This window comes from Tachypleus tridentatus, chromosome 1 (assembly GCF_004210375.1).
Source record: "Tachypleus tridentatus isolate NWPU-2018 chromosome 1, ASM421037v1, whole genome shotgun sequence".
NCBI lineage: Eukaryota > Metazoa > Arthropoda > Merostomata > Xiphosura > Limulidae > Tachypleus > Tachypleus tridentatus.
The window spans coordinates 116,302,011-116,328,714 of NC_134825.1; the positions used below are offsets into that span (position 1 = coordinate 116,302,011).

The 26,704-nt window shown below is 32.6% G+C and overlaps 1 long non-coding RNA gene and 1 pseudogene across 2 annotated transcripts in view; one reads left to right on the forward strand and one right to left on the reverse strand.

Moving 5' to 3' along the window:
* Positions 1–209: 209 nt before the first annotated feature.
* The window catches only part of LOC143222259 (roundabout homolog 1-like), a 199,879-nt pseudogene continuing 173,384 nt past the window's right edge, over positions 210–26,704 (reverse strand). The window contains exons 13-29 of the transcript XR_013012133.1: positions 25,717–25,942; positions 24,647–24,762; positions 21,412–21,583; positions 20,875–21,075; positions 19,243–19,270; positions 18,811–18,945; positions 17,591–17,750; positions 16,443–16,533; positions 15,692–15,745; positions 14,809–14,984; positions 12,543–12,912; positions 10,644–10,772; positions 6,682–6,870; positions 6,375–6,521; positions 5,441–5,563; positions 3,767–3,912; positions 210–1,163 (exon numbers count right to left, since the gene is read on the reverse strand). The product of XR_013012133.1 is annotated as a roundabout homolog 1-like (transcript). The remainder of the gene's footprint in view (positions 1,164–3,766; positions 3,913–5,440; positions 5,564–6,374; positions 6,522–6,681; positions 6,871–10,643; positions 10,773–12,542; positions 12,913–14,808; positions 14,985–15,691; positions 15,746–16,442; positions 16,534–17,590; positions 17,751–18,810; positions 18,946–19,242; positions 19,271–20,874; positions 21,076–21,411; positions 21,584–24,646; positions 24,763–25,716; positions 25,943–26,704) is intronic.
* On the forward strand, positions 18,866–26,120 carry LOC143222262 (uncharacterized). The gene is made up of 4 exons (XR_013012134.1): positions 18,866–19,004; positions 20,846–21,051; positions 21,989–23,445; positions 25,727–26,120. It is a non-coding gene; the product is annotated as an uncharacterized LOC143222262 (long non-coding RNA).

Sequence of the window (26,704 nt, forward strand, 5' to 3'; positions counted from 1 at the left end):
CTGGAATATACCTGTACGTAAACAAATAAAAAACAACTCCAGATTTCTGAACAGTTTCATACAATAAAAATAACTGTGTTGTACACACATTTTTAATTGTGAGCTTCATATATGCACATCACAAGAATTATTCTAAATTTAGTTGTACAATACTATTTTTTATGACAAGTTAACTTATTTTCAACCAACTAATTAATAAATGAACATTAAAGTGTTTAATTTATTTTTATTCAAGCACAATTGAATATCCACATTCAAATGAATTTGTACACACAAACACACTTTGTAAAAGGATTAATACTAAATAGTGTGGATCTTATGGTATTGCTGGGGTGTTTTTAGGGTCATATTCAAAACATGCACATAAATAACCGACATTTTTGTGTGTCATTTATTTTCCCAAACTTCCTTCAGTGTCTTGACATTTAAACTAACACCAGAACACAACATTCTGACGACGTTCATAAATACTGGTTTGTTTGTGATTTTTTAATTCTTAGTAACTGTGAGAACATAATATTTACATAAAATCTGGTGTTTTCTGGTACCAACACCAGTGCCACTCTTTGTCGTTCGAGATACCAATTAAAAATATTACACAGGTTTGAGCACACTTATCGCCTGAATGTTTCAGATATGTTATTATACATCACTAGATAGACATTAGCTACACACGTTGTTGGCCTTTAACATAACACTTATCGTAACCACTGACAGAAATAAGTTCTCTGTTTTCAGAGCAGCTTAACAACTGTTAAAACAGAGAGCTTCACTATGGAGTAACTGGTCATTATGTTCACTTTACAAAACTTTTATAAATGTTTAGATTGAACAACGTTTTTCTAAATAGCCTCTGTACAATATCTCAGGATATCTTTATGGCACAACCAAAAAAACAAACTGATCACAACAAAAATGGATTTTTGTGTCGCCGTCGTTAAATACAACGTTGGATAATTCGCTTTGGATCTGATTAGCAGACACATCTATAGAGGAACAGCACTTCAGATACTATATACAATGCTATACAATATCCCAATTTTCTGTCAGATGATCAGAATATTATATATACAGTTTCTTCAGAATTCTTGAGCATCTGCTTGTCAGATTAGCACACAAACTTTTCCCTTCTCATTGTTTTCACTCTAGTTTCAAACCTCTTTCTGCAAAGATAACAAAATACTTATATTCAGTACCAGTTAAAGCAGTAAAAGTCATGTTCATACAGAATAAGTAAAGAAACAGAACTGAATATTACTAATAACTAACAATAACATAAAATATTCCTAATCATATTACCAGTTTATAGTTAATTACAACGTGGAATAAACCAAATTATATCAGTCGCACTTTACTAAAAATGTGGAACAACTGTATCAGCAGTCATACTTTACTAAAAATGTGGAACAACTGTATCATCAGTCGTACTTTACTAAAAATGTGGAACAACTGTATCATCAGTCGTACTTTACTAAAAATGTGGAACAACTGTATCATCAGTCGTACTTTACTAAAAATGTGGAACAACTGTATCATCAGTCGTACTTTACTAAAAATGTGGAACAACTGTATCATCAGTCGTACTTTACTAAAAGGGTGGAACAACTGTATCATCAGTCGTACTTTACTAAAAATGTGGAACAACTGTATCAGCAGTCATACTTTACTAAAAATGTGGAACAACTGTATCGTCAGTCGTACTTTACTAAAAATGTGGAACAACTGTATCGTCAGTCGTACTTTACTAAAATGTGGAACAACTGTATCGTCAGTCGTACTTTACTAAAATGTGGAACAACTGTATCGTCAGTCATACTTTACTAAAAGGGTGGAACAACTGTATCATCAGTCGTACTTTACTAAAAATGTGGAACAACTGTATCGTCAGTCATACTTTACTAAAAGGGTGGAACAACTGTATCATCAGTCGTACTTTACTAAAAATGTGGAACAACTGTATCAGCAGTCATACTTTACTAAAAATGTGGAACAACTGTATCGTCAGTCGTACTTTACTAAAATGTGGAACAACTGTATCGTCAGTCGTACTTTACTAAAAGGGTGGAACAACTGTATCATCAGTCGTACTTTACTAAAAATGTGGAACAACTGTATCATCAGTCGTACTTTACTAAAAATGTGGAACAACTGTATCAGCAGTCATACTTTACTAAAAATGTGGAACAACTGTATCGTCAGTCGTACTTTACTAAAATGTGGAACAACTGTATCGTCAGTCGTACTTTACTAAAAATGTGGAACAACTGTATCGTCAGTCGTACTTTACTAAAGGGTGGAACAACTGTATCATCAGTCGTACTTTACTAAAATGTGGAACAACTGTATCAGCAGTCATACTTTACTAAAAATGTGGAACAACTGTATCGTCAGTCGTACTTTACTAAAATGTGGAACAACTGTATCGTCAGTCGTACTTTACTAAAAGGGTGGAACAACTGTATCATCAGTCGTACTTTACTAAAAATGTGGAACAACTGTATCATCAGTCGTACTTTACTAAAAATGTGGAACAACTGTATCATCAGTCGTACTTTACTAAAAGGTGGAACAACTGTATCATCAGTCGTACTTTACTAAAAAGGTGGAACAACTGTATCATTAGTCGTACTTTACTAAAAATGTGGAACAACTGTATCATCAGTCGTACTTTACTAAAAATGTGGAACAACTGTATCATCAGTCATACTTTACTAAAAGGGTGGAACAACTGTATCATCAGTTGTACTTTACTAAAAAAGGAACATCCTGGTCAAATGAATACTTTGTTTTTTAAAACTAAATGTAGTGAGAGTGGTAATACAAAATAATCCACTATGAAGAAATATGTGGATCTATCCAGTTGTAGAAGATTTAACATAAGTTGGTAATTTTAGGGCTAACATGACACACTAGAATACACTTTAACTGGGGATTAGTAAAGGTTTATTACTGACAGAAATAAGCTCTAGTTTGTTCAAGAATGTTCTGAATCTTTTAAACAACCATCAAAGAGTAAGGTTCACTTTGGAATAATTGCTGTTTTTTAATTTTATTTTTAATCATTGTCTAGATTAACCAATGCCTTTGGAAAGCACTATATCTTGTCAAACACCTAGTGAAACCACAGCCAAAGAAAATATGGTTTGGACAAACAGTTTGATCACACTGATTTAAATTTACCATCAAGGTTGAATAGAGATATCCTTAACAACATCAATTTTAACTTGATTGTCCAATAAAACTGTTATCAAGTTATTATTCTTTATACTTGTTTGAGTAAAACATTTTCATGATTGTGTGTATGAACTTGTGGCAAAACTTTAAAATTTATCCTTCTGTAAGTATCTAAATAATCCATGTGATTAATCTAAGCATTCCACAAATATATAAGATAAAACATTATTTGGAATTTAAAAGAAAAACTGGACTATGATAATCAAAGCTACAGAACACAAGCAAAATATACATTATTTTACAATTCGAGAGACAAAGATTTGTGGTGAAAGTCACAGTTATATTCATTCTTAACGTTTAATATCCAGATTTATTATGACTACTTTCTTAAAAGACTGCATCTTCCATGTGAGGAAAATAAGAGAGTAATTATATTAGGACAAAAACTGAGGATAATTAAGTTGTAATTAATATAAAATGTTTAAGATATATTTAATAATTTTTTAAAGAGAAGTGACACAAAAACCAAAGCCTACATATAATTAAAGTGAAATCAAAGTTACATAAGCCTATACACATAACACGGAATTACATTTTCACACTATAGAGGGCTGCTGTCATTTGGACCATTTTCAAGTTTCTCCGAGAGGTTACATGAAGTTGAAGGCTTATCAGCAACACCTGGAACTAGTTGAGCAGTGTCGTAACTAGAAATACCCGCTTGATTTTCATAAGCATCTGAAACAAAATTAATTATTAATATTGTTTAGAAAAGAAGTTTATTCTGTTTCTAGAATTTTACCAAAGTTTAAAACCAATATCTTTAGTTTCTAAAGTAGCAATAATCTCCAGGATGAACTAAGCCATATCTTTCTTATTGCATAGATATGGATTGCTTAAATACATAAATGTATATATATTGGATCTTCATGCTAAGTTTGGTGCCTCAATGTGTAGAATGACAGTTTGTTTGTGTTTTGAATTTCACAGAAAGCTACACGAGGGCTATCAGTGCTAGCCATGTCTAATGTAGTAGCCAGTCATCACTGCCAGCTCTTGGGCTACTCTTTTACCAATGAGCAGTGGGATTGACCATCACATTATAATGTCCCTACATCTAAAAGGGCAAGCATATTTGGTGTGACAGAGATTTGAACCTGCGACCCTCGGATTAAGAGTCCAGTGTCTTAACCACCTGGCCATGCCGAGCCGAGAATGACAGAAGGTAAACATCAGTTGTAAACATATTCCATTATCAACTTGCATTATAAAAACTGTTAAAAATAAAATTTTTCAAACATGACAAAAAAAGTGTCAACCATAATTTGATCAAAAAATAATATAAATGTATATATGTTTATTACTTTTAAATGTGCCACAATTGTTTTTTTTTACTTTCAAAACACTCATAGTGCACAAAGAACAAAAAACTTAATTATCGCTTGTTGCAGTTTGAGTGATGCAAGTTTCAGTCGTTGTGATTATATATACTTACATATTTAAGAAATGTAAGGACAAACAACCTTTCAGTACATCCCATCCACTAAACTAAACTATAAAACATTAAACATATACTTATATATACCCTTATATAAGTATTTATCAAGCCTACTTTTAAATTAAATTAAATTATGTGCGTTCACCAAATCTGAAGGCATCCTATTGGAAAGTCCAACCTCACTAACAGAACATCCTATTGGAAAGTCCAACCTCACCAACAGAACATCCTATTGGAAAGTCTAACCTCACTAATAGAAAAATATAGCTCTCTCAGCTGAAAAAACAACAACAAAAAATGCATATCCTAACAACAATTTATATTTTTGTTCCTTAGTCCTACCATTATTGCTATTAAGTGTAAAAAAAGATGTTTTATCTTTTAAAACAATGAAGGGTGGATCTGATAGATGTATTTAAGACAGTGATAATACATTTTCAGCAATCTTAACCTGTACTTGTATTGTAACCTTTCCATTTTAGGTATCATATTAGTAGCCTTCCTCTGAGCCCTTTCCAACAATTCAATGTCTTCTCCAAGGTAAAGGATGAACATAGTACTCGAACATTATTGCATTTTTATAATCAACGTATAGCCTTTCATTTAGAAAAGATATTTTGAAACTTTTCAGCGTTCTAGTTACAATTGACACTAATACTTTCTCCATCTTTCTATGACGTAAAGTAAAACGTGAAGGTGTATAATCATACAAAGAAAGTGCGTCCACAAAATAACAGGAAATTAACATTACAAAACAATTTCACATACCTTCTTCATTTTGAACAGATGTTGATTCTGTGTTTCCAGGAGAAACAGAGGGTAGAAGACCACATAATTGGTTAGGCTCTAAAGCATGCAGTGAAGGGGGCTGTTCAAACGTTAGCTGTAAGCCTGAGATAAAACTGTCTTATGAAGTTCAGTTTCATAGAGATCGCTGTATTTTAGCTCATTTGTGACTTCAATAAATATGCTGTTTAATCTAAAGAGTTGGTATTGTTACAAGTACAAAACATATTGCAGTTTATTAAAATCCACAAGTAATGATATATAATATTTCATCTAGTTTGTCCATTACACATAAAGCAAACTAGGAAACAATTGTTTTCTCTGATAGACTGTTTATGCAGAATTTTAATGTTGTAACTTTGTAGAATGGATGGAATCTGCCTGTTGTGGAAACACAATTGTAGAGAATGATGTTTGTGATCTAAGACAAAATGCGGAACTTTATCCTCCACACTTGTGCCACCACAACAGGAAGTTGCTCTTTGTTCTACAAAGTTTCAAAACAATTGTTTGTTTTGGACATTTGTGTAAGGCTATACCTGGGCTATAAGTGATAAAACATCTATATTATAGAGCTCACAAACTAAATGTAACATAGCTAGTGAACAATTCCCACTGCTTGATCTAATGGTATAGTGACACGTAATGACCAATCACATAATGCAGCCATGGATTCAAAGTGCTGCACAAAAAGTTACAAATAAAGGTGAAAAGTTTATTGATAAATATACCTTGAACCTTAGACAAAACAACTAGAATATTGAAACAGTGTACTAACTATGATTCATTTATTTATAAATTTTTGTATGTTATCTTTTTGTTAAAAATACTTAAACAACTAGAATATTCAGTCTACTCTTTATAATTTCTTAAATTTTAATGTTCTGTATATTGTCATTGTGTTAAAAATACTTACATGTTTTGCTCTCATGATGTGAATGTTTCTTTCTTTGTTTTGGATACTCTGCTCTATGTGGTACCTTAGTATTAATGCTACTGTCGGTACTGTATGGACTTACTGGTCTTGGGGCTCGTTGCCGAGAGACGTGTTTTTTGCCTGATCCTGAGAGAAAAAATCAAATAGATGCAAGGATACTGTAAAACTATAATTTATTCTTTATGAAAGCTACAGTATTAATTGATATGTTTACTGTTTACAGGCTAATTAGTGTTTATTACACATGCATCAGTTTCATCTTTGGACTATTTCACAACTTCCTTACCACTCAGGGGATTGGTTACTGTTGTTCCATCTACCATGTAACCTGCATTTTGAGCAGCTCTAACAACAGCACTGGCAAAGTTAGCTTCAGCATAACAATACCCATCTGAGGAACTAATACTGCTTGATTTTGCACTAGTTCCTGAGCTATTGCTCTGATCAGTTGTGCTGCTCCAGGGAGGTGGCACTCCTGAAATAATTGTTACATATTATTTAATAATACACAGAAGTGATTATTAAACATTCCACAAGAGTTTCAGCTATTGAGGGACTTTCTAAAAGACAATCTGAAACACAAAATGTAGGAAAACTGGAAGTAAAGAAAAACAATTTCAAAAAATTTCTATCAGATTTTCTTAAAGAGTACATGAAATTTGGTATAATAAATTTGGAAATGAACTATGTTAAACATGTTACCACCTCGTGTGACTACTAGAATAATTAAGGAAAAGTTTAGACACATAAGATGCAGTATCAATCTAGTGTGATCACATTTAAACCTCATCTGTTTATAGAAGTTCAGTAAGTGCTTTCCTTGCATTTTATTTTTCAACATGTTTATCTCTCTGTTTCTTCTCCTACGTTAGTAGTTTTGTTTTTACATTAGAATACTTTTGGTTTGAATATAACATTATTCGATTCTGACACTTTTACGGAAGTTGCATTTCTTCTCCTTATATTTCATAACAGAGTAAAGACCAGGATATTTCAGTGTAACGAATAAAAGTTGTCGAGTTTTGGATATTTGCTTAAATTATACAAAGATGATACCAGTTCAGCAACGTTAGCAGAAGTTACATTTCTGGAAATGGAGAAATCTAGTTTTACTGTTACCATAGTGTGCTGCATGAAACTTTATGTGCAGTATCTAATGACAGCAAAGTTTTGTAGCAAGAAAACCTAAACAAAGTTCACAAAGGTTCACAAAGTGAACCTGACGATGACCGAAGAAGGTCGAAACGTTGTTCGCTCTTCTATGTAAAATATTTTCTCCACATAAATGAGCCGTTTTTGCATATATATTTCTCTACAAGTGGGTTTTCTCGACATCACTAATGTAATATATTAAATTAAAAGAAGCAAGTCTTCATACACAAGTTATAGCTATACATGTCATGGAAGAAGTGGTCAGGCCATGGTCTGACTGGTTTTGCTACTTCTTACAGCTCTAATGATAGCAGAGTTTTGTAGAAAGAAAACCTAAACCTATTGTTAGTTCCTCAGCTTGTGGGGTTGATGACAACATATTTTAGAGATATAGGAACTCAGTGTACCCATTAAAGTAAAGCAAACTATGGTAATAGCTTTTGTATATTTCAAAACAAAGGCTTTTGGTGTATAGCCAATTCTTGAAAACAAGACAAAATTCAAACCTTCAAAAACATTAAAAACATTTGATGCTATGACTTAACAAATGTAGCACTGATTCAATGATCAAGCTGACTCTCTCATTGGCAAATGGTCCAATCAGGATGCAGTTTGACATACAATGATGTGAATAGAGAATGCTGCTTTCTTGATGGATTGGATGCTGACATTGTGTGAGATGACTTGAGCTCCTTCAAGAATGTTGCAAGTGAACAGGACAAAAATAAAAATGTTGTACAACGTTTGTGAAAATCAAACATTTGATATAATAGTCTTAAGAAAAATCAAAAATCATGTGGGTTTCAACTACTGGACTAGAGTGTTCTTTCAGCATCATGAACTATATTTTAAATAAACTGGATAGGACAAGACATGCTTTAAAGCTGCATGAAAAATAGCTTTGAGGAGTCTAACGAGCTTTACAACACCTTGTTTTCAAGGGTTACTTTCTTACGTGTATAGAAAAACCAAACTGTGCTTGTTTTCTACGCAATTAGCTACAGTGAACAGTCTAGAAGTTTTTTCAGTAGTTTTTTGTCTCTTATTTTTGCAAATTCTTAAAAATTACATTTAAATATGATGACCAGTAATAAAATATGTCACTACAAGAGTGTGGGGTCAAGTATTTTAATTAAAGTATTTCACATTTTGTTGAATTTGAATTCCTTCCTCCCCAGCAGCATCACTGTCCCCCTAGTGGAAATATGTGGATTCAACAATGTCGCTAAGTTGATCAACTTTTGGGCTATTCTAAATAAACAGTTATGTTTGACAGGTACTTTAACAACACACCCACAACCTTATTGTGTGGGACATAATATTTTTAATGTGAATAAGAAACAAGCTAAGAATCCTTGAATTTAAAGTATCGACTGGCAAATACTAGGCCATGCTGAGTCCAAGTTATTGGAAGCTTCACGTGGGCTTAAATGTGTACTATTATTACAGAGATTAACCCCAAGTACAACTATATTCCAAAGAATTAGGAAATAACTTAATAATAATGTTGATTTGTTTTTTCCTTCATGTTATAAACCCATAGCTTAACCTGTCGAGTGCCAAGTATTTCAGCTGCTACAATACAACTCTAATGCTTCTTCATTTTGTAACTTTTTCGTGACCATTTTAGATCGAAAGTGAAACAATTTGTAAGTAGGTCAAATGCATATATGGTGCTGACATCTAGTGTTGAAGTTAGATATTATTGAGAATGAAGTAACTCGTCTGTGGCACTGTGTTACCTATCGACTTGGACGAGTTATCTCATCTACAGCACTGAACAGGTTAAAGTTACATGTTGTACTTAGTTTATATTGCATAGTATTTCTGTAGGAATAAAGTTTTCAGTAGTCATGTCATGGACACAGCTAAATGACAAGTCACCCTGTGTGTGTGTAGAGCACACTACTGGCATGCAATTTCTGAGATCTACGGTCATGCTCTCATAGAAAGGGTTTGAAAATTTAACGTTATGAGATTGAATTTTTTTAACCACTTCATCTATAAATACTACATACAATGTTCACAAAGGTTCACGATGACCGAAGAAAGTCGAAACGTTGTTCGCTCTTCTACGTAAAATATTTTCTCAACCCAAATGAGCCGTTTTTGCATATATATTTCTCTACAAGTGGGTTTTCTCGACATTACTAATGTAATATATTAAATTAAAAGAAGCAAGTCTTCATACACAAGTTGTAGTTATACACGTCATGGAAAAAGTGGTCAGGCCATGGTCTGACTGGTTTTGCTACTTCTTACAGCCCTGGATATCATAGCAAGTTCCATCCCAAACTTGAAAAATAACAACAATTGAGATAAAATGAACTGACCATGTGAGATATAGAACTAAAACACTTTCATTAACTGTGTGTCTGTCTTTAATGGCTCAACAATAAGTCTGGAGACTCAGAACCCTAAAAAGTGGGTTTTACTACCCGAGGTGAACAGAGCACGGATATTCACTGTGTAGCTTTGTACTTATCAATAAACACATATAGTGTATTTAATTTATAGGTCTAGTTTAACAGGAGGCATACAACCTTTAACTATGCTTTACTTTTATACACTTATAGGAATAGGACAAGATTTTGTCTCTACACTTAACCAACATGATAGAGAAATCATTAAGCTGGCTTTAATTTGATTAATTGCATATTGGTAAAACGTGGAGACAGAAATTTCAGTTTCCCCTTGTTTGTTAATGTGCCTTGCCTCGTGATGTGGCATTATGTGAAAGTTCTGTTCAAGCTTGGGATCATAATATAATTCTAAACAAAGATTTGTTCTCTTTTTAATACAAATAGCTGAACTGAAACTAAATGGTATTTTTATTATTATAAAACAGTTTTGTCTCGAGTAAGTATGTTGTTAATTTGTTTTGGTTCAGCAATGTACTTCCTTTAATGAAAAACCTTAGATTTAGGTTCAGTTTTTGGTTGAGTCAAACTTTTTAAATTTTTTACTTCTGGTCTTCCATTTTTGTGACTTTAATACCTTATAAACACAATCACAAAAAATTCCAGTCTCAAATAGAAAAAAAACAACAATTTCCTACATATTTTTTTGATTACAAACAAAAGCTGAATCGCCTACCAAAACGTGGAACGTAATCAGTCTCTCCTGCTACACTAGATTCCGGTGTGCGTTGGAAACTGAAATCAGTCGTTTCATAATCAGACATTTCATCGGTATTGTACCTGTCAAAGGGACCATAATCTCCATCTATGGCACAAAAAAAATATGATGAGTGTGGATCTAGAAACTTATGATCTAATTTTATTCTCTGTGAAATATCAATAGATCAATAGAACATTTCTGTGTAAAGAAGGAACTTCTCCCTTCCAAAATATTTGAATTATTGTTGTTTTTTTAATTTTTCATATAAAGAAAATACTGCTTAGAACCCGAATGTTGAAAAAAAACAAATATTTAGCATAGGTAAAGATTACAGATACAGAAACCTAAGTAAATGAAGCATTAGCATCTATTAACTCTTTTTAATTGTCCTACTTGTTATAATGTACAGCATAATGAAATCAGATAGTCATGGGGAACTTACTTTACTCTAAAATAAATATAAATAAAATAAATATTTTTATAAAGAAAAATACTTTGTAGTTTGCTTGAGTAATTTACGTTACATTAGACATTTGTAATAAAAATAATACAGCATGTGAAAACAGCAAATTTAAAAATAACAGTTTATAAACATAATTAAATACCAACTTTCTGTATTATGTGTGTACAATAGCTACTTCTACTATTAATCTTTTATGATTCATCCTATCATTTAGTTGAGCTATGAATTTTTATCTTCAATGCTAAATTACCATCTGTCTGAAGCACATTGTTTTAGAGTTTTTGTATTATGAATCTGATATAGGCTTCACCCTCACAGCAATGTACAGATATTAATGTTGTGAAAGGTTATACATATTTATGGTAATAAATAGTTGCCCGAGATGCTAACTCATTGACTGACCACTAAATAAAAAAGCCTTACTTGATCTTGCTAGTTCAGAAGATACTGTTAAAAGTATTACTAATTATTCACACTGTTGTTCTAGACGTTGAGAAGTGGTTTAATTTTGAAGCTTTGTGTTATTCTATGGTGTATTAGATTTTTTATTCTTCTGTCTGTTTTCCCTAATTCTGTTTAAATTATTAACATTATGAGTTATGTTGTATCATTTAATAATGTTTGTACCCAGCTCTGGCCTGAAACAGGTTTAACAGTTTTTTTTTTTTTTTTTTTTTTTGGGGGGTTGTTTGAAAGTTATTGTTTGTTGTATACTTCTATTGTTATGTTTATTTGATTGTTTGACACTGGTTGTAGCAGCGTTTTGGATAGTCCATTACAACATAGGTTAGTCTTTCCCAAAATAAAAACACTTCATTATGTCTGTAAACTGCTGTTTGTTAATTTACTACAATATTAGTATATGTTATTCCTTACAAAAGTAAGATATAGCATGCTGTAGTTTTCCAGTCTGGGCTCCTTTAACACTTATTAGTAAGCATAATGTGTTAATAAATAATTCTTGTGAACTATATTCAAACTGTGCTTCACATGTTTGGTTTGAATTTTGTGCAAAGCTACACGAGGGCTATCTGCACTAGCCATCCCTAATTAACAGTGTGAGACTAGACGGAAAGCAGCTAGTCACCACCATCCACTGCCAACTCTTGGGTTAATCTTTTACCAACGAACAGCAGTATTGACCATCACATTATAATGCCCCAAAAGCTGAAAGGACTAGCAAGTTTGGTGTGACGAGGATTCAAACCCACGACCCTCAGACTACGAGTCAAGTGCCTTAACCACCCAGGCCCAGCTTCATATGTCTAACAACAGTAGTATTATTACAATATTTCTTGTATATTTTTAAAATTTGAATATTTATTTTTAGAGGTCAGTAAGCTAAAGCACAGTAGATGACAATATAAGAACTGTAATTCCTGGTGAACTATTGGACAATTCAAACTGATTACCATTTTTTGGCAAGAAATGATGTTGTCCATTTTGACTGTTCACCATCCACCTACTCATGGGAGCCACACTGTGAGATTCATTAACCAAAGAGGGAAGGGATGACTGGATCTCTTTATCCATTTGACGATGGTCATATTTATGGTGAGAGTGAGAAGATGGGGCAGGATTAGTTCTCTCGTGTGTAGAAGGAAAACCAGGGATACAAACACCCATCTTAATTGATGGTTTCACTATATGGTCTATGGAATTGGAACCAATGCAAGGGGGAGTTCCCCTCATAGAAGGAATACTTTGATGACTTTCAGTTGGGGACTGGAAGATTCTTGGGTTATAAAAAGGCCAGCCAGGAATCAGAGAGTAGCCAGAAACCTGATAAAGAAGAAAAAGGGAGAAATCAATATCTCAAGATGATACAAGGTAATTCATTCAGCAACTGGAGATATCTACTGAATTTCTGAAATGTAACTGCAGTACATAGAATATGATGTAAATTTATTCACTAGCTGAATTCAATTTCTCCAATACTGAATGCCTAATTCATACACAAACTGAAATTTTAAGCCTCATTTAGGACTTCATTAATTCAAATTTCTCTTACAAATCTTTAATAGATGTTGTAGAAAACAGATGAATGTTTTTTCGTGTACTCAATTTGCATCTTTCCAAACTTTAGATATATTTGATCAAGTTCCATTTTAACGTGAATCTTTTGTAACATTATGAGCAAACTGAAAAGGGCATTTAGAAAAGAAAAGAAATACTGGAATACTTATGGTTATGCAATAAGACAAATAATTTAGTTAATTGGAAAAATTAAAAACAAGGTAAGAACTCTATATTCTACTAAACAATCAAGTCAGTCAAATATTCAGCATAAATAATGCCTTAAAAATTCACTGATAATATTGTCATGGAAACAAAGTAAAATAGAGTTTTGTGATACTATAAGGCCATGTGACCTTGACATACAGAGGGCATCCCATTTAGTTATAAGCATAAGTAAACAACTAATATTCCATCGTTTATCTTATACAAATGTTCAAACTTAGTAGAAGTACTAGCATGGGTTAAAGTTTATGTACATACAACATATATCTTGTGCCTATGGTTTTATGTACCACTTTTTAAGCCATACCTGCTCATCCATTTTGGATACCAAGTAAGCTAAAATTAAACATGCTGAACATAATACAAACATTATTATAATAATTGCACATTATATCAATTGTAAGTTATGAATAATGTAATAATATTATATGATGTGAATAAGGCCATTCTTCAGAGACCAAATAGTTATTTCACGAATTTTACGATTATTATTTTCTTGTTAAAAATAATGGTAAAGACTCTGTTAGGATTGTTTCTTTTCTGTATTATTTCAGTGCTCTTGAGCCAGAACATTGCCATACTTGTGTCTCATCACCACATACAAGTCCATTTACACCTCAGGACACAGATATCTGATTCATTGACAAGTGAAGTAAGAATCAGGATTTGTCCAAAAACAAATCATTTTCTGGGCAAAAACGAAGCATGAAGATCACAAAGAATCAAAATACAGTGTAACCTCTCTCTTGGATATCCCATTGCATGAGGTAATCTGTCCAGACACAATCTCAGAACAGCTGGTATGGGTATTAACACTTTTATTGATAAGCAGAGAACAACATTTCGACCTTCTTAAGTCATCATTAGGTCAAAACGTTGTTCTCTGCTTTTCAATAAAAGTGTTAATACCAATACCGTCGATTCTGAGATACACTTTCATTTCAAGCGGATTTCTCGTCATCATCTCCAAACGCTAGGTTTGGATTGTCTAAAGCACAATAAGGATGTGGTATATGCTGTGTGTAACATTTAGGTAGTTCAATTTATGTTTTTTTTCTTAGCTTTGCTCTTGCCAAAATATCTGAAATTCTGGAAACTAAGTAATACAAAACCTTTGCAGAACAACTTGTTACACTGTCAAAAGAACCTATGTCTTGGTAATCTTAACATTATCACTTTCAGTACTGAAAAAAAAAATTGTATTATATTTTAAAAGTAGCTAGTTCCCATACTTCAACTTATTAATAAAATTATTTTTCTGCTAAATGCAAAGAAATTAAATTTGTCAACAAATTTTACTTTCACTCAGATTTTGTAAAATGTGTAAAATTTTCAGGGTATGATTTGAAGTTGACTTAAGGATTAACAGAATAACTAATTGATATATATTTCTGTATCTATAAGGAAGTAAATTTTGATATAAGAAAGAAATCTTACCTGTGACTTAACAAACGGTCCCTTATGCAGGGAGGAAACTCCAACAGAAGAGCTTGCTTCACTTGGTGGGCAACCAGGGGGTGGTGGGATAAGATCAGCCCAGTTTACATTAGGAACATTAGGGTTAGCTCGCACTGCTTTAAGCCTTTTTTTCTTCACTGGGGCTCCATGTTCATCTAGGCATAAAATTAGTAGTTTTAAAAGTATACACAAAGATGAATTCTTGGGGATTTGAGAGGAGAGAAACTCCTGGATTTTAAGTTTCAATGAGCTTAAATTAAGTGACCACTGGTCAGTTTAAACTTTTTTTGAATTTTCTTTGTGTTATTTACTACTATTTGTTTTCCATCATTCCTTGTATTTGCTGAATAAATATATAATCATTTACTAAACATTTATTAATGGGTTGAAAATTCTGGAAAAAAAAATTTAAATCTGATGTAACCTCACTAACTCAAAGTTTAGCATTTGAACGAAATGTTTATACTACAATACTTTATTCCACATAATAATAGCGACCTAGAGACTTAGACATAATATGTTAGTTGTAAAAATGCAAAAAGTCCGTCTGATCCAATGTCTATATGAGAAAGCAGCTAAGTCAGTTATTTCAATATTATTAATTTTTAAAGTTTTCAGCACTGACTGATATTCAAGGAAGTCTAATAACAACTGCAGACAAACGTTTCTCATTTTTACCATACGTTTTGATTTAAGCCTTTTCCAACAAACTTACAACCCTTAGGATAAAAGTTAATTACTGTTTATTTTTCTTGTGTAATCCATAAAAAAACACCTGAATGCAAGTTAAGAAATAAAAACAACTTAATTTGTTGTAATATCGTTTTATAATAAAACACTGAGGCAGACTTACAAAGAGTACCTTTTGCACAGCTTCCTGACTCACTTGCTTGACTTCCCTGTTCAATAAAATGATCTAGAACAGCAAAAATATAACGTTCTAAACGATACAAATAAATAATGGTTTCAAAGATCAAACTTGCATATTTCTAGATTTAGTGAAATCAGTAATGTTTTTCTAAAATGTCAACTTCTTTCTGCATTTCATTTGTAGCATATTTTAAAAAAATTAATGAGGACTATCTGTGCTAACCCTAATATAGCAGTGAAAAACTAGAAGAATAGCAGCTTGTTGTAACCATCTAATACCAGCTCTTGGGCTACTCGTCTATGAACAATTAAATAGCTGGATTGACAGTCACACTGTAACAGGCCTGTAGCTGAAAAAGTGAGCATATTTAGAGAAACTGGGATTCAAACCCACAACCACAGGTTTTAAGTAGAGCACCCTCACCACCTGGCCACATCAGACTGATTTTAACAGTAAAAATATAGTAATATTTGAAATTACATTTTATTAAATCAACTTTCTTATATGATAATATCTTATGGATATACTTTGCATGTGTTTTTGTCAAGTTATAAATTATATATTAATTAGCATTATCCCTAAATTCTAGAGTTAAAATTCCAAGTACAGTTTCTAACAGCAGCAGGTTCGTTATAAAATATCTAATTCAATCAAATCACTTGTGAAATAGGAGTAAAGAAAATGTGATACATAAACTTAAAGAGTTAATTGTAAATTAACTGCTAAATTATTGTAATATTACCTTCTGCCATTTTAAAAGGCTCAATATCAACATTTCTTTCAGATTTCCGACTTGTGTCATCAGATGCTCCACTACTGTGTTGGTCATTTATCTGTAAACCATTGAAAGGTGTGAAAAATCAGAACATTAGCAAAATATGCATGGGTCTGCATATCTTTATATATAACTTTAGTGAGAAACACATGCATAACGAATTGGAAATCTCTAGTAACTGAATATTCAGTACAAGTGAGCTGTACTCACAATATTCACTTTCTGACTTAGGATTCTGAAATAAACCCAAGACATAAATGCTATTAATAACTTCCTAATAATGTAAAGATACAAGATTATAATTATAAGCAACTTGTTTTCTTTTTTTATTAGTGTTTATTGGTGAAGAGGCATGTAACCTTAGAAACAAAGAGGGCATATGCCTCACCCTCCTCTGCAATTTGAATATGAAAATACATCTCATTTACCTGCCAGTTCTTCTTTACTAGTAAATTTATATCAACCAAAATCAATATGTAAAAACTACAATTGCTACACCTGTGTTTATTATTAATGGTAATAACAATCTTCAGAGGAGCTTGTTTTTCCAATGTCCATTGAATCAGAACATTTTTTGAAATAACTTTATAAATTCCTTTTTTTTATTATTAATGGTAATAACAATCTTCAGAGGAGCTTGTTTTCCAATGTCCATTGAATCACATAAAAACTTTATGTTTGAAATAATTGCTTGCTATCAAGTAGAAAACTACGAAATAAGTTATCTGTTCTTTGCCTACCACAGGTATCAAAACCCAATTCTCAGACTTACCACAAAGCTACCAAGAGATTGTTCTACATCATCAGAATTTTATCGGGGTTCAGACCTTCCCAATATAGAAATAATACACATCACGAACTTGCTGCACCAAATCATAAATCTAGGCTTAACTCCAGATGAGACACATATTCTCATAAACTGTTTCTCCCACTTAATAATACAAGACTAAACTGAGGTTTAGCAACTTTGTCTGTGGTTGTGAAAATTGCAAAAAACAAGTCAATAAACATTATACATTTCTGAAACATAACTACACTGTTTTTCAAAAGCTTTGCGATGTTTTCATTAAAAATAAAACACCAACTGAATAAAAATGTTTAAATAATACTCTTACTGATCTAGTGTGACCTTTGTAGGGCGAGTGGTTAATCAACGTTGTTGTTGCATAAGGAGTAGGAACAGATGTTCCTCTCGTATAGAACGTTGTCATATTATGGGAATCGACTTCAGCGTAGTCAGGACCATTGACTTCATATTGAAGAGGAGAGTAGACACTATGGAAAAACAAACTGTGCAGTTAATAATGTTTTACATAAATATTTGTAAAAAAGTATTATAATACATTCTCTCAATGTAACCATTTCCAGCTTTTTCCTGACGGTTTTGTTTTTATATTTCACAAAATAATTATTATTATTAATTATTTTCCTTCACTACACATTTACACACTCGAGGTCTGTGACAGAAATACTAAATACAAGAAAATCCCAAATAATGTAACACATTAGGTATGGTAATGGGTCTTTGTATAACAAAGCATTCTGAACAGGACTACAAATATGCCTTAAAAAGTATTACCAAATTTTTCTTAGTTTATTTCTAATGGAATTAATGTTGCAATGAATGCTACATTAGCATATACAGCTTAATTAATTTGTTGTTCAAAATACCAAATACAAAAAGATTCGATACATTATATTCCTGGCAATAAAACCGCTTCCTTTCAGATGATACGATGAATACAATTTTGTAACATTAAGTAATAAATTCTTGAAAAGAAAGAAGATTCAATGCTAATACAACTGAACTTTATACTTCAAACGTGTTCAAGTCACAGAGACGTACACCAAGCCTTTAAATGGTTTTAAAATATTTGTGCGTTTTACGTTATGCTAAAAAAGTGTTTCAGTTTTGTACACTTCCCACAACTATGATACACACTGCACACATTTTAAAGAACATATCATTAAACTAAAGCTAAAATATACAAATGTGTAAATCTCTGGAAGGTCACCTAATTTAAATCACATAAAGAGCAACTGAACAATGTATGAATACACGTGGATATTAAAAGTAGGATTATATTTTCACTCACAACCATTATATTAGTATACAAAACTAAGTAAAAATGTGGTTTGCAATAATTTATCTTAGATTTGTTTTTAGAAACCTTTATAGATGCATTAATCAAAATAGATTAAATCTCAAATAAATAAATAAAGCTTCAGACTCAGAGTAGGGGGGAAAGAAAGTATATTGTTATGAAAGATAATTAGTGTATCTAAAAGTAAAATACAGCCTGATCTGTGTTAAGAATATATTTTGTTTCATTACCTGGCATAGTTGAGATCACCTGCCGAGTTCTCTCTGTTTAGTAGTTTAGATTCACTAATGTTCTGTTCAGTTTTGCCATCAGAAGTATTCCAAGTGTGATTAATCCACAAAGCCTCATGGCTGCTGACCCCAGCCCTGCTTGATGTGTTAGCACCAGAGAGTAAACAGACGGAGAACCAGAAAACCACAGAATGGTAATGATTTTATTAAAGTGTTAGTAAAGAAATACCAGGTGTTACTGTAATTCCTTGCTAATTTGAAAATTCCAATTTTTGTTATATCTGTAATAACCTCTGAATCAGTTTGAATTAATCATAAATTCATTAGGTACTTGATGTTTATTGACTGTGTCACTAACTTGTACAAAAAATTGCATGTTTTTGTCATGTTCAATATTTTCAAAACAAACACTTTATCAATGCTTTGTCTTACCTCACATCTTCAGTTTTATGGACTGCAACTGGAAAGAAAACATTCATGCTTACTTGCTATAGAAATTAATAAATCTACACAAAACTGTATATAACTGTAATGGAAGAGAACAGGGTGCTGTGCTGGTTACAAACAAATTCAGGTTTTCTATACTGGTTAGCTGTGTAATATTAAGAGCTACTGATATCATTAGGTATTTTGTTGTGAGAAATTAGGAACTCGATTTTTGTGTATATATAGTTTTTTGTATTATTTGGTAGGATTATTTAAAATAACTTTGAATCTATATATTTTTAAACTGAATTTCAAAGTTACACTTTATTAACTAATTATATGAATTTAAGACCTCTCTAAGTTACCTAAGATGGATAAGTCTCGTGAGAATGATTGGAATTTCAGTTTGTTCATTTTTGAATTTTACGCAAACCTACATGAGGGCTATATCTGCACTAGCTGTTCCTAATTTAGCAGTGGAAGACTAGAGGGAAGGCAGCTAGTCATCACCACCCACCGCCAACTCTTGGGGTACTCTTTTACCAATGAATAGTGAGATTGACTGTTACATTTAACACCCCCATGGCTGAAAGGGCGAGCATGTTTGGTGCGACGGGAATTCGAACCCGCGACCCTCGAATTACGACTTGAACGCCTCAACCCACCTGGCCATGCTGGGCCTGGAAATTCAGTAAAGATGCTCCAAATTGGTCAACATTTCACTATTTTCCAATGCCATTAAGTAAAAGACGATGTCCTTAATTTGGAGATTCTAACTCCTTTATATGAACACATCCTATGTGTGATATTTTGCATAGGAGAGGACTGTTATACACCCTTTATTAAAATCATGATATATGGAATTCCATAACAGTTTTATACAGGGTGTTCAGAAAGTGACTGTGCACTTATATATTTATTAACAGACATGTTTCAATATAGAATACAGGAGGTAAATATGAATGACAATTATAAACAATGTTGAAAGTGACCCCCATTGGCATCAATACAGGCCTGGATCCTTCTTATTTTGTTTCTAAATACCGATATCAGTTGCTGGCTTGAAATAGACTGAAGGAAATATGATTACAAAACTGCACAGTGACTTTCCGAACACCCTGTAGGAGCTGCGAGTGTCATGCGATTTGCTTATACTCAAAATCTTTTTAATACAACACACTGAAACCTCTGTACGACTGTTGCTAAATTTTCATGTTAACCAAAGCAAGTCTTCTATTTGTCAACTTTTTGTTAATCTCAAATAAATAATATATATATATATATATATATATATATACACACACACACACACAATAATTTGCAGTGTTTAATTACACAGTTTGCTCTCTTACATTAATCTTATTCACTGAACAATACATTTAAATAAAAAACATTCAAGGAAGAAAAAGAAATCTAAGATGAGTAGTAATTAGTCTTAACACATCTGTTCCATAAACAGAATCTTTAAATCATTATAGATGCTTGGCTTGAAACGTTGCTCATCAGGCATACTAAAAACACTTTCAAATGGCATTAGTGAATAATGAGACACCTAACATTTTTTAGATTAAACTTTACTATTAAACAGATGCATTTTTTACATTTTCAGATGAACAAGAAACAAGTGTTCACCCTCACCAGGAAGTTGAGCTTCTAAAGCCTTCTTCCAGGCCATGCGACGACACAAGAACAGAGCAACGAAGAAGATGGACAATAACAAACACAAGAGACCACCAATAAGAGCTATGAACCACGGTTGTTGGAGAGTATCGTGAATAGAAGTAGTGATAGATGTAGATGCTGGACCGTTATCAGGTACATCATTCAAGTAGCTAAAATCTGCAATGAGGTTGTATTATTGATTTATTACTGTGATTGTACCGGATGACATAAATTCATTTTTATTTGGATTAGTTATTGACTTACCAAGTTTATTTTGTTAATGGTTATGTGTACGACTTTATTAAGACTACATAATAGTTTGATAATTTTAGGAAAGCATAGCTTAGTAAATAAATCATATTCAAGCTACATCCTTTAAAATAAACAGACATTTATATCTTATTAACCAATGATAAAACTAGAGATTGAAATAATTACCTTAAATAATGTTATTTACGAGAAAATTTGATTTACTCTGTTGAAAATGCTTTTTATTAATTTCTGATCACGTACCTGTAACTAGTTTCACTGGTGCAGTGAATGGTCCAATTCCAACAGATGTAAAGGCCACTGCTTTAACTTTGTAATTATGACCTGCTGTGAGATTGTACACAGTAATAAAGGTTGTGGTGGCATTGGTGCTGATATTTGAATGCATTTGAGAGGTATTTTTTAGGATATGAACCTAAAAAGCAGACAAACAAATGTTAATATCGATATTGTTAAGAATAAATAACTACAGAAGTTATAATTCCTTTTAAAAAAATAAATTTTAAAAACTACAGATTCAATCTATGAAATCCCACAGTTTCGCATGATCTTATCTGTGCAGTTATAGGCCCCCACCCACATTACAAATCAGTTATTCTACACTACTAATCCACCCACTTGTTTGGAAATCTGCGATATTAGTTGCAAAGATTCCGAATAATGTATAAATCATTAAAAATTGAAACATAAATACCATTATATTTAAAGTTCTGAAGTCATTCCATCCATTTTCGATATTATTAAAAAAACGGTAAAATAAAAATTTATATTTCACTGTACTAATAATGTATTTCTGATAGATTATTACCTTCTCTCACAGAATAGCTGTTCCCAACTTCTACATGTGAAAATGTTTACTCGTCACTACCCTTGATATTTCTCACCCATCATTATCATGTGAGGCAACATGACATCATGTTGACAGCAGGAAAATAAGCCTGTGCCAACCCTCCATTAACAGGAGCATGATACTACTTCCAGTGCAGCTGACTTCCTTCCTGCAGCTTAACTCCAAATCACTTTGAGATTGAGTACCAGTAAAGACACGAGAAGCGGAGGCAAGAATCATCTTTCAGAAATCCTGAGATGAACTATGTTTCCTATCAGATGATAGAATTGAGCAGCCAGAAACGTGGTAAGGTGAGAGATTGGATGGGAGGATACTTGGAATAGACATCCATGATAATGAGAAAACCTACTTGTAGAGAGAAAATTATATATTTAAAAACAGCTGGTATGGATAGAGAAAGCACTAGTAGAGGAACGAACAACATTTCAACCTTCTTCGGTAAAGGTGTGAAAAGGAAATGAAAGCAAATATAACCTCAAGTACCGCTAATGTTGTGCGACCAATCTGGTTAGAGGATGACAAATACAAACAATAATGTCCACACACCAAGAGAAGGAGAAAACAGGTCTGTAAGAATAAATAATATAAGGAACAGGATGACATAGTCTCAAAGGGAGGAAGTTTATGGGCATTGATGATGACAGAGAGTTTCCATGGAGGGAGGGCAGTAGGGCACTGGGGATAGAAAAGGCAGAAGGAATGATTGGGTGAGAACTACCAGAGAAGTGAAGTCATAGTGGAATCTTGTGATGTGAAAAGTAACTGACGAGACTGCACAATAACGAGCAATGAAAGCTTCTCGGAGTCAAATCAGGGAAGAAATGAAGGCATCAACAGTTGCAGATATCCCCACCCCATGCAGTCACCAAGACCACCAGGAGTGCCAAAGGCATCAACAAACAAACCAGTGGGTAGCCCCAGAGACCTATGTAATAGGCACTAGTAATGAAAAGGAAGGGGAGGAACATGGGAAAAAACTGAGACAAATGGGAAGGCAAATGAGGAAATAGAACACAGGAGGTAAGATAGCATGATATAGATATGGGAGAAAATAAAGAGGTTGGAAAAAAATTACCAAAGTATTGGGATCCAAACCTCATAAAAGCAGAAGAGAATGCAGCTACTAGAAGTTCAAACAAGGAAATTCAGACATATGGAAAGCCATATTATGCAGTGGTTAAAGCATACTGGCTCCAAACATAATCCATCTGAAAACATCTTCACATTAATCCGGATATATTGTGAATGGAAAGAACAATACTGACCTGAAATTGTCTCACTCCAAACGGAAAGAGAAAACAAAGACAAAACATATCTGATTTATTAATTCCAGGAAAGACACTGGAAAAAGGGAGGAAACAGGCTGTCAAAATCCACATCATTATGTTCAGATAACCCTGGAAAATGCATGAGAGAAGAACCTACAGGTAAATCAAAACCCCTCATAAAGGTAACCAACTCTCGACAAGCTGAAGCCATAACATCTTTACCACTAACAATAGGAAACCAAAAACCACAATAGTTAAATATTTTTATTATTTAGTAAGGTTAGCTGTAGTAGAAACAGCAGTATTAGCAGTAGTAACATGAAAATCCAAATGCATTTCAACTGAAAGTGGAAGGAAAAAAACTTCCAAAGAGGAGCAATGAAGAGTCACATACTGAAATAAGACTCGTACTGTTGCTGTGAAGTAGTTAAATTTTCAGAATGCAAGGGTAGCAAATGTAAATAAAAACTATTAAAAAAAATGAACTGATTAAAAAATATGTAATGTGTGAGCAAAAAGCATATCTTAACACCAAGAGTGCCAATCAAGATGAGATTCTGAGCTAAGCTGCATAGAGGGAGTTGTGACATGCTCCTATTGGTGGAGGGTTGTCACATGCTTATTTTCATGATATCATACAGCACCTTCATTTAGAAACACAAAAGGGTAGGTGAGAGTATCAAGGCAAGTGGAAAGCAAAAATATGTACAAATAGAGGGCAGCACAAGTAAAGAAAACCCATTTTTTGAGCTCAGGTGAAATATTATATTTGAAATGGCTTGACAACAGATGCAAACAAACAACCGTAACCCTAAACGATTATTTATCATGCTACGTTATGGATTTCCTATATTGCTTTAGCTATTGAATAAGCTTGGTTAGAATTACAAAATATTAACATTTATATCAATCTATCATATTCACTTAAGACTGAGTAAACACTCTTGTGCTTACATTCTAAACAATATTCCTCTGTAAAATTATATGGTATTGAAGTGGAAGAAACTGGAAGGAACCTGGAATAGTGGCTAAAAGAATGTCTCCCCCTTCATGTGCTTTAGAATGTCACAGTAATATACAAAACAATATAATGTTCATTATATTCATCAAGAACTAGTAGAAATAAAAGAAATAAAGTTATTTTAATTAAACATTACATCTTCTGTCAATAGGTACTCTGCTGCTACATTACATATATTTACCTTCCAAAGAGAGCCACTAATCTCCTTAAACTCATACAATTAAATAAAACAATGTTCACCTTATGGTTATGGGCAGCACCTAAGTCATATGTTCGCACCTTTCCACAAACAATAAATACTGAATACATTTCACATGAAAACAGGAGTTTCCTGCTTACATTATAACCTTGTAAAATTCCATTCCTGTGTTGAGGAGAAGGAGAAGACCAGGATATCTCAGCAACTGTTAAGTTTTTCAAGTGCACTCGAAGATTGTCCGGTGGTGCTGAAGGTACTACAAAGACAGTAAAAACTAAGATAGAAAGATATGCTGTTTGTTTTAAAGCAAAGCCATATTGGGTTTACTTCTGTGTCCACCACAAGGAATAAACCCCAGATTTTACAGTTTTAAGTCTGTAAACTTACCGTAAAAATGTGACATGTTCAAAGTTTAGTCTGTTAATTTATAATGAAAATAGAACCTTAGTATTTAAAGCATGGGAAAAATTAATTTTGAAATTGAAACAAATTACCTATGGATTTCAAGTGATGAGTTATACATTTGAAACTTCAAGAAAATACACATACAAATACAATTGATATTGTTTGATGATAATGAAGAAGGTAAACTGTAAAAGGTAACCTGTAAACCATTTATAAATTATCAGAAGATGTTACAATGTTGGAGATCAAATGACTGTGGATTTTTAATTGCAAGGGATAGCTGAATAACAATAATCATTCAATAAAACTTGTTTGAATAGTGAAAATACACATAAGTACATTAATTTTGAAATTACCTGGGTAATTCAGAATCAAACATTTTTTTCTAAATCAGTTTACTTATATAAGCCCCTCTCAATCAGCTCAGCAGTAACCTATAAAGCTTAGTCACTTATTAAAATTTGATGTTTGTTTTTGTGGTAGGTAAGGCACATACCTACCATTGTGCACTTTTACAATTAAATAAAAACAAAATTAGATAAACATATCTATATTTAAAAAAAAAGAAGTTTAGAAGTATTTAATAAAATATTGACATCAACATTAACACATTATTAATAAATAAAGGTTGAATTTGAAATACCATTAAATGTATGTCTAGCTAAAAGTGATTAAACTATGTAGTTATTACATTTGACCAACACTTTGTAAGAATATCAGTGTATGAAGTAGCTTAACTTCTTCCACAATTACTCACTTACTCATAATTACACATACTGTAAGTTTTAACACACATTATTCTTACCATCCTCTAGAGTTTGGACACTATGGGAGTTACTCGGTGAACCTTCTACACTCTTGTAGAATGGAACAAGAAAAAATTCATACTTGGTGAACTTTCTGAGGTCAGTCAGCATGTAAGAGGTCACAGCACCATTCAAAACTGTGACCATGTTGTATTTTTGTGATCCACCACTAGTGTCACGAAATCGTATGTAGAAGCCTTCAATGTACCTCAGGTTACCCTGAATCTATAGAGAGAACTTGTATGTCACAATTTACTTCATTAAGATGTTTAACCATTGACAAATTCTGATGTCACAGTTTAAAAATATTATCTTTCACAAAGATTTCCACGTGAACGTTTTGTACTTGAGCAATAACAAAATTATTCAAGACGAGTTGCCATGTAATAAACACGTTAATCAAAAACTACCTGTAACCGAGTGTTTCTTAAACTGCAAATAAAACATTTCTGTAATGTTCACAGCTGTTTTTTTTATTAGTTTGTCATTTTGTGTAAGTGTTAACAAAGACTATACTTGAAATCTTATGTTGCAAGAAACCAAAATGAAATAAGAAACTTGTTGATCTAGAAACTTGAACATCAGAAAAGCAGTAAGCTGGTGTTTCTAATAGGAGATTCTATGCTTTAATAAAGGTCAAATACATAAGAAATGTACTGGTATTGTACTAACAAGATGTAATGTTTTAAAAGAAATCAAATAAGAAATGAGGCAGTATTTTAATAGTTAAGTTCTCATGAGTTAACAAAGATTAGATAACAAATTATCCAGTTATTATCCTCAACACTGAACAAGTTTGTCCTATATGATTGTAGACTAGGCCAGCCACTTGGATGGAAACAATTCTTGGTTTACAACAACATTGGCCAACCTCAAATTAGTTAGGATTAAGGTTGTATAGGAAGAAATGAACCAATAATGTACCAGCAAGTTATCACGTTTTAACAAAGATCATATAGTGTGATATCTAGTATTGTACCAGCAAGT